Source organism: Belonocnema kinseyi, chromosome 1 (genome assembly GCF_010883055.1).
Source record: "Belonocnema kinseyi isolate 2016_QV_RU_SX_M_011 chromosome 1, B_treatae_v1, whole genome shotgun sequence".
Taxonomy (NCBI): Eukaryota; Metazoa; Arthropoda; class Insecta; order Hymenoptera; family Cynipidae; genus Belonocnema; species Belonocnema kinseyi.
This window is the reverse complement of record NC_046657.1, coordinates 71,841,070-71,849,646: the sequence shown is the minus strand read 5'-3', so window position 1 is coordinate 71,849,646 and position 8,577 is coordinate 71,841,070. Positions and strand designations below refer to the sequence as shown.

The following is an 8,577-nucleotide window of genomic DNA, read 5'->3' as shown; positions in this document are numbered from 1 at the left end:
TCTCCTTCCTGGAAAATGAAACCATTAAATTTGGTTGCGCGCCCTGTTTACGACTCTAGGCCGATTTCTCGTCTCGCGTTCAATCTCCAGCTCCAGTCCAGCCCCTTCCAGTTGGCAATCGTGAGTCTCGTGGATCAGCCTCTAGTTCCCGCAAGAGACGGTGGCGGCGCGCCCGTCGCATGGCCGCCCTCAGTGTTCTCGAGACTCGCTCGGTGCGTGTTTGTGGTGTCGTTGTTCCTCGTTAGTGCGTTTGTTTTCACTCTTCTTGTCGCGATAATCCGTCTTTTCTCCGTCCCAGATTCCGCGACCAAATCCGCCGAGCGATCTCGTCACCAATTTCCGCCCATCGAGACCGGAAGGAGAGAAAATCGCGATTCGCGTGTGTCCTATCTGCTGTGCGTGTTTCGTATTTCTCTCGTCTCTCTCTCTCACCCACTCTCTCCTCTTTCTCTCTCTCTCTCTACTTGTCTCGCCGCTACAAGTGCAGTCTGTCCGAATTTTCTACCTCTTCTCCCCCCTCAGTGTGCAAAGTGTGAGTGTTTTTGCGTCCATTGTGTCGCTACAGGTGTTTTAACGAAAAATCTGGATTTTTTCGACAAATTTGGTAAGTACTTGATAATTTCATAAATTTTGCAGAATCTCTGCCCTGCCCTTTCGAGCACGCGTACGTTGTTCTTGTTCGATGATGTCAAGTTTTTTTTTGTTTTTATTATGTCTGACTAGCTTTTAGGTTATGATCGTCTTTCGACCTTCGGAGCGTCCGGTTGCTGTTTACCTCCAACCGTTTTTATTTCGGAGTAGAGTTCTTTTCGACTCGAGTTTTTTTTTTGCACATTTGACGATTTTAAAGAGAAAATATGAAATTTAGTATCGGTAGTTATTTTTTTATTAATTAAAGAAGTAATTCTGAGCGATGTGATGTGAGATTTTGAGCGAGGAGATGAAAATTCTTGTGAAGTTAAATTTGTTTACATTCTGAATTGGAGCATATCTGCGAGAAGAATAAAATATATTATCTAAAGTCTAGAAAATATGGTACAAGTTAAGTTCTGTTGTTGTGAATTAATGCAGGAGATCAGGGAAATTTGGTCGTTTAGGGAAATTCAGGTATTTAAAAAAGAAATGGCAAAAGTCAGGTAATTTCTGTTAGAAGATCTAATAATAATAGTCACGGCTTTCACAAAGTCACTTTTTTAAAGTTAAAATGTCAGTATACTCATCATTGACTTCAAATTTTTCCGTATTTAAAAAATTTCTAGAATTATTTTGAAATATTTTAGAGTAATTAAAAGTATTAAAAGGGTTTTAGGGTATTTTTTTAATGCCAGGAATTTTGAGGAGCCTTATAATGTTTCAAGGAATGTCCAAAGATTTGAAATATTTAAAAATATTCCAAAGAAATTTTAATATATTTCCATAATATTACAAAAATCTCAGAATATTTTCAGATTCCAAAGAATTTCTAATATATTTAAATAATCTGAAAGTCTTCTAATGGATTTTAAACATTTTAGAATATTTTTAAAACTTCCAAGGAATTTTTAAGAACTTTAAACACTTTCAAGGAATTTCAAACGATTTTTAATATTTTCGGGTATATTCAAAAATTCCAAGAAATATTCAATATGTTTCAATATTTTTAAGAGATTTCAAAATATTTTCAATATTTGGGGGGTATTTTTAAAGATCCAAATGATATTTTAATCTATTTTAATTTAAAAATTCGAAAGATTATAAAATATTTCAGAATATTTTCAGAGATTTCAAGGAATTTTTAATATATTTCTATAATCTTAAGGACTTCCAACAGATTTTAAGGCAACTAAAAAAATTCCGAGGAATTTTTAAGATCTGTAAAAAGTTTCAAGGGATTTAAAAGTTTTAACAAATATTTCAGGGTGTTTTAAGAGATTCCAAAGAATTTGTAATATATTTTAATAATATGACAAGTTTTAAAGGGATTCAAAAAGTTTTAGGGTATTTCTAAAAATTCCAGGAATTTTCAAAAGTTTTGTGAAGTTTAAGGAATTTCATCAAATTACAAATTATTTGAAATATTTCATGATATTTTCAAGGAATTTAAAATATATTTTAAATATTCCAAGGGATTTTTAACATATTTCAAGAATTTGAAGAAATTGTTCAGATTTAGGGTATTTTAAAAAATTCCAAGTATTTTTTAGGAGCTTTAAATTTTTTTAAACATTTGAAATATTGAAGGGTAATTTAAAAGATTTCAAAGAGTTTTTAATATATTTGAATAATTTGAAGAGGGTTCAAGGTTTCAGGTTATTTTTAAAATTCCAGGAATTCTAAAGATTTTCAGGTACTATTCTGTGGAATTTTTAAGAGCTTTAAAAATATTCCAGGAATTTCAAAAGATTCGAAATAATTTAGGATCTTGCAACAGGCTTTGAAAATCTTAAATTAATTTTTAAAATTCCAATGAATTTTCAAGACCTTTAAAAGACTTTGAGGGATTTTTAAAGATTCGAAATAGTTTAGAGAATTTTTAAAAATTCCAAGACGTTTTCATTGGCCTTTGATTAGTTTCAAGGGATTTCAAATGATTATCATTATTTTAGGGTATTTAAAAAAAATTCTAAGGAATCTTTAACAGTTTTAGAAAGTTTTCATAGATTATTAATATTTTACAGTATTTAAAAATATTCCAAGGAATTTTCAATTGACTTTAGTAATTTAATGGGATTTCAAAGGATTTGAAATTTTAAAAGATTGCAAGGATTTGTTTATTGATTTCAATAATTTGAAAGAATTTTAAACATATTAAAGTACTTTTTTTACATCCAAGGGATTGTCAAGAGCTTAAAAAAATTACATGGATTTAAAAAAAATTCCGAAGAATTTTCAAAGAGTTTTAAAAAGTTACAAGAGTTTTCAAGTAAATTTAAAGGATTTTAAGTTTTTTTTAAAGATTTCAAGGCATTTTTTAAGAATTTTTATAATTTGACAGATTTAAGTATATTTTAAAGAATTCCACGAAGTTTTCCAGAGCTTTAGAAAGATTCAAAGGATTTTAAAAAATTCCAAGAAATGTTTAACAACTTTAAAAAATTCCACGGATTTTAAATATTTGATAAGATTCCATTGAATACATTTTAATAATTTGAAGTCTTTCCTGAGGAATGAAAAAATGGTAGGGTATTTAAAAAAATTCCGAAGAATTTTTAAAGAGCTTTCAAAAGATTTTAAGGTTTTTTAAAAGATTGCAAGAAATTTTTAAACAAGTTGAAATATCTTAAGGTATTTTTTAATTGAATAATTGAACCATTTGAAGTAATTCCAAAGGCATTTGAAATGTTTTAAGCAATTTAGTTGAATTAATTGGTAATTAACTCTGAATTCTTATATTTCGATCTAATTCTCTTACATTTTTTGTTTAATTAACTCCAATTCTTTTAAATTTACTTAATTCCATTGATTTTTAGATTTTGTTAATTTTTTTATATATAAATTTTGATTTCATAGACATTTCATCAAATTCTTTTCAATTTTTTTAATACATTGGTATTCTTTTCAATTGATTTGAATACTTTCTGAATTGAACTTTAATTGTTTTCAATTAATTCGAATTATTTTTAGTTGACTTAAATTATTTCCAATTTACTTGCATTTTTTTTATGAATTTCATCAAATTCTTCTCATTTTCCTTGAATTCCTCTAAATTTACTATAATTTTACTGAAGTTAGGGTGAATTTGTTGTAATTCATTTGAATTCATGTAAGTTCATCTTGAATTATTTAAAATTAGTTTGAATTGTTTTTTAATTTACCTTGAATTTTTATGCATTTCGCATTTTACTGAAATTATTGAAATTTTTTAATTTGTTCCAAATCGTTTTAATTATTTTGAATTTAACTTAGTTGAGTTTTAATTCAATCTAATTATTTTTAAATTCACCTTGAATTTGTTTTATAAATTCATTTGAATTTTTTTAAATCTTATAAATTTATACTGAATTCCTTCCAGTTTACGTGAAATTCTTATAAATATCATCGAATTATTTTTCATTCTGTTTGGACTAGAAATGATTTTTGTATATTGCATTCATAAAATGTTAATGAAAAATTAGGGGACAGTCAGGGAATTTTGGAAATTAATTTTTGCGGCCACTCTAGTATCTAAACTCTAAAAAGTCTTAAAAAATTCTGATCTTGTAAGTTTTTCATTCCGTTTTATATTTCTTCAAATTTTGCTATTTTTATCAATTTCTTTTACAGTCCAAATTTATATATATATTTTTTAAAGAAATAAGAATGACATGTGTATAAAGTTGTTTTTCTATTCACATCATTGTTTCTCAGCATTGTTTCTCAGCTTTAATTTAAAATTCCTCACAATTGTTATCTAATCTCAGGTGCTTTTCTTTGCCGTTTATCACATTGCACTCTTGTAATTGTGTGATGTATAATTTTTATAGTATTGTGAACAACAGCGCGTAACCTCAATTTAAAATTCACAATTTGCATTTATTCTCGTATTCTTCAAGTCTTTAAGAGTCTTTACGCTTTCTGTCATCGGAGCTTTATCTTCTTTTTTTTATTCATTTGAGAACAACGTACACCATTCATGGAATGGGCAGACTGACTCATAAGCAGAAAATCAGAAAACCTCGGGACTGACGAGTATTTTAGTCTTTATCCAAAAATATCGCGTCTTTCAGAATTTTTTTTCATTTTTTTTTAAAGATTTCACTTTGTCGGGCTTTGTTCCTACTAAAGTTTTCTGATCTTTGCTTGAAAATACTTTTTCTTTCTAAAGAAAAATGAGTTTTTCTAACAGGGTTGCTTGAGATCCAAAGTTTATTGTTCAAAAAATTAAAAATTTTAAATATCGGCTTATAGAGGCCAAAATTTTTCTAGATTAAGCTTTTTTCGATAAATATTTTTAATAATAAAATTTAAGCGATGTCTACAAAAAATAAGGCAATTTTGGCAGAATTCTTCTTTTTTATAATTAATTTTTCTGCAATTTGTATTTTACGCCGCGACCTAATCATTTAAAAAATTTTTTAATAGATGTGACTGAAAATATTCCAGTTATTTTTTTCAAAATTTTGATGATATCCAGGTTTTTCACATCTGTTAGCAACCCTGTTTAAATATTGATACACCCATAGGCCTAATTATTAATAATGAATTATTAATATTCCTAATTACTTTTGCAATCTGGTGTACACTATCTGCAATTCCATATAAACCCTTTTAATTTCCGCTTGTGGAAAAAGAATGTTTTCACAATTGTAAATAAATAATGTTAAAATATTCAAAGAATTAATCGGAAAATTGAGCTAAAAGTGGAGAAACCACAAATGATTCAAGAAATTTGAAAAGATTCCAAAGGATTTGAAGGTATTTCTATTTTTTTAGGATTTCCAAAAATAGTCAGCAATTTCTAGAGAAATTTGGAAAATTAATTAAATTAAATTTCAAGCAATTCTTAGAGAAATCAGCAATGTTAAAGAATTTCAAAGATTTCTAGGGATTTGAACATTCTTTAAAGAGAATTTTATTGAAAAATTTTATTTGTATCAAGATTTTCAAAGGAAATTTGTCAAGGAACTTATTGGTATCCAAAGGATTTGAAAAATTTTTAATGATTTAAAAGAATTTGATAGGATTTCCAAAGATTTCAAGAGATTACAAAAAAATTTCGAAAATCAGTGACCTGACATTTTAAGGTATTTTCAGGAATTCGAAGGAATTTTAATAGATTTAAAAATAATCAAAAAATTTTGTAGGATTTTCGAAGATTTCAAGGGAGTTTTAGAGAATTTTAGAAAATAAATGAAATTATATTAAATGTCAAGAGATGCATAGCGATTCCAAAGATTTCTATGGAGTTTATAAGTACAGAATTTAATTTATTTCCAAGGAAGTTCAAATTATTTTTACTTATTTTAATGGTTTTTTAGGATTTTCAGATAAATCATTTTAAGGGATTTTAAAGAATCCCATAGAATTTCAAAAGATTTAAAAGAATTTCCAAGAATGCCTAGAGATTTCATGAACTTTAGGCAATAAATTAATTTTATTTTCACGGGTTTTGAAATTATTTCTACAGATTTATAACTATAACAAATTTTGGTTATTATTATTTTTGTTAAGTGATTTCAAAATCTTGTTCAAATTTTAATAAGTTTTGTTTGAAAATACCAACTTTCGAGATATAACCACCAACCTAACCTAAAATTGTTCAAAATTGTAAATAGTCTTTGAAATCTAATAATCTTTTTATTAAAAATACCAATAAGTTCTAACGAAAAACACTAACATAACAGTAATATAATTATCGTGTTTTAAAATACGATTTTTTTAATTCAATACTCCAACATAACCTAAATTTGTCAAAAGGTGTGACTTTCCTTTAAAATTAAAACAAAAAATCATTAAAAATAGCAATTTCCGACAGAAAACGCGAAAATAAATACAAATGGTTATGATTCTAAATCTGATTCATATTGTATTAATTTTGGTTGTAAGAATCCGATTTTGACGTAAAACCTGTAAAACGATAACATAACCTTTAATACTTAAAGTTTGTGAATACTGTGTGAAATCAAATTTTTTTACATTCAAAATTCCAGTTTCCGAAGGAAAACACTAACAATCCAAAAATCATGAAACATTCTTAATCATGTTAATGTTATTATGTTTTTTTATTAAAATACCTATTTCTGGTGTAACCAAACTAACATAACCTAAAATAGTTAAAATTTATGAATCTTCTTTGGAAGCTAATTTAAAAAAATCAAAATAAAAGCAGCACTTTCCAACGAAAAACACTAACGTTATCAACAATAATTTATAAATCTTAATGAAATTATATAATGATCGTGTTTTAAAATACGATTTTTTTGGTGCAAAACACTAACATAACCTAATCTGTTTAAAAAGTGCGAATTTTCTTTGAAATTCAAAAACAAAATCATTAAAAATAGGAAATTTCCACAGAAACAAAACAAAAATTGTTATGATCCTAAACCTGGTTCATTTTGTATGAATTTTAGCTTTAATATTCCGATTTTGACGTAATCCCTGTCAAACGATAACATAACCTATAATGCTTAGGGTTTCTGCATTCTCTGAGAAATCAATTTTTTTTTTAATTCTAAATACTAATTTCTGAAGAAAAACGCTAGCAATTCAAAAATCTTGAAAGATTCTGAATCATGTTAAAGTTATTATGATATTTGTGTTAAAATACCAATTTTTTTGTGTTCTACCTCGAAGCCTTTTTTTTGAATTAAAAATACAATTCAAATTAAATTTAATTTAAATCTGTTTTAAAGTATAATGATTTTGGTTTTTGATCACCCATTTCGGGATCGACGTGAAGTTGGCACAGCAACTATGAAAAAAACTAGTTTTATCATATGGAATCATTTGGTGGTCGTTTGGTGGTGTTTGGTAGCCCAATTTTGACGTTTGGTGGTCAAAATTGAAAAAGTTGTCGAATTTTCAAATTTGGGGTGCTCGTTTGGTGGTATTTGGTAGTCCACTTTTATCGTTCAACAGTTAAAAATAACGAAATTATTATAATTTTGATAATTTTCTAAAAAAAAAATACAAGTGTCATCGCGCAGTTGTTTCCGCGCATGAGGCCGGCGTACTCGGTACTCGTATACTTGTCGTTGGCGCGAAAGTTTTAAAACTAAAGAATGCTAGAATACGACAGAAGATTAAAAAAAAGAGAAGAAGCGATTAAACGACCAGAGCTGACTATCGAGAGAATAGGCCCAAATTTGAAAAAGCCACAGTCAGTGGACGGATTGAACTCTCCTTCTCAGATCAGGGTGGAGGAGATAACAATAATTTCTCCTTTCTGAATTCGAAATAAGGTCCAGAGGTAGGATTCGACTATTCAAACGCAGAATTTTCTTTTCGTAGAAAATCAACACCAACTTTTGCCTGTAAATTCGAATGAAAATGCTTGGAATTAGGATGGCAATTTAGTTTATACGGAACTTCTTCCTGTATTTTTTTTAGAACTTGGCGAATGAAAAGTTTTGTCCAAGATTGAGATTTAGTTTTTTTCTTATTTTTCTCTTTATTTTTTGAAATTGAAAAATCTTTTTTTTCTAAGAATGTAGTAGAAGTGAAGTCCGAACTCCGTTTAAACCAAAGATTAGCTTTAGCCTAAATTTAAACACTGTTAATTTATTTTCAAAATTGCAGTATTCTTTAAACGTAAGAAATTACGTTAGAAGTTTATATAATAAGGAATTGACTTTGGTACTTTATCAACGCTTTACGGAGTTTTAGATCTTACACTGAAAAAAATGGTTAGTTGCGACATGAAGTTCCTCATTAGTAGAGTTGGTATAAGCTACAACAACTACTTCGATGGTAACAGTAACTAACCACTTTTGTACGGCAACAAGTCGCCATTTGTCCTCCTATGAAGGTTACATTAGTAAGGATAGTAATTGTAGTCACAACAAATAAATTAGTTACATTTACCAGCAATTTATTTCCCAAGAAATAAAAGTAGTAAAGGTTACGAGTTTTGCCCCTTGGCGATATTGGCAGAACTGAAATATGAGCAGTACTGCC

General features: G+C 28.0%; 1 protein-coding gene across 6 annotated transcripts in view; it reads left to right on the top strand.

The window, feature by feature from the left end:
• The first annotated feature begins 210 nt into the window (after positions 1-210).
• LOC117168748 (phosphatase and actin regulator 4B) overlaps positions 211-8,577 on the top strand; it is a 326,157-nt gene continuing 317,790 nt past the window's right edge. For 5 of the 6 annotated variants that reach the window (XM_033354515.1, XM_033354526.1, XM_033354494.1 and 2 more), the window contains exon 1: positions 211-604. The gene's annotated coding sequence lies outside the window, so the exon portion shown is untranslated. Of the gene's footprint in view, positions 605-868; positions 1,108-8,577 lie in introns of those variants that run through there. The other variant, XM_033354502.1, reaches the window with a different exon arrangement.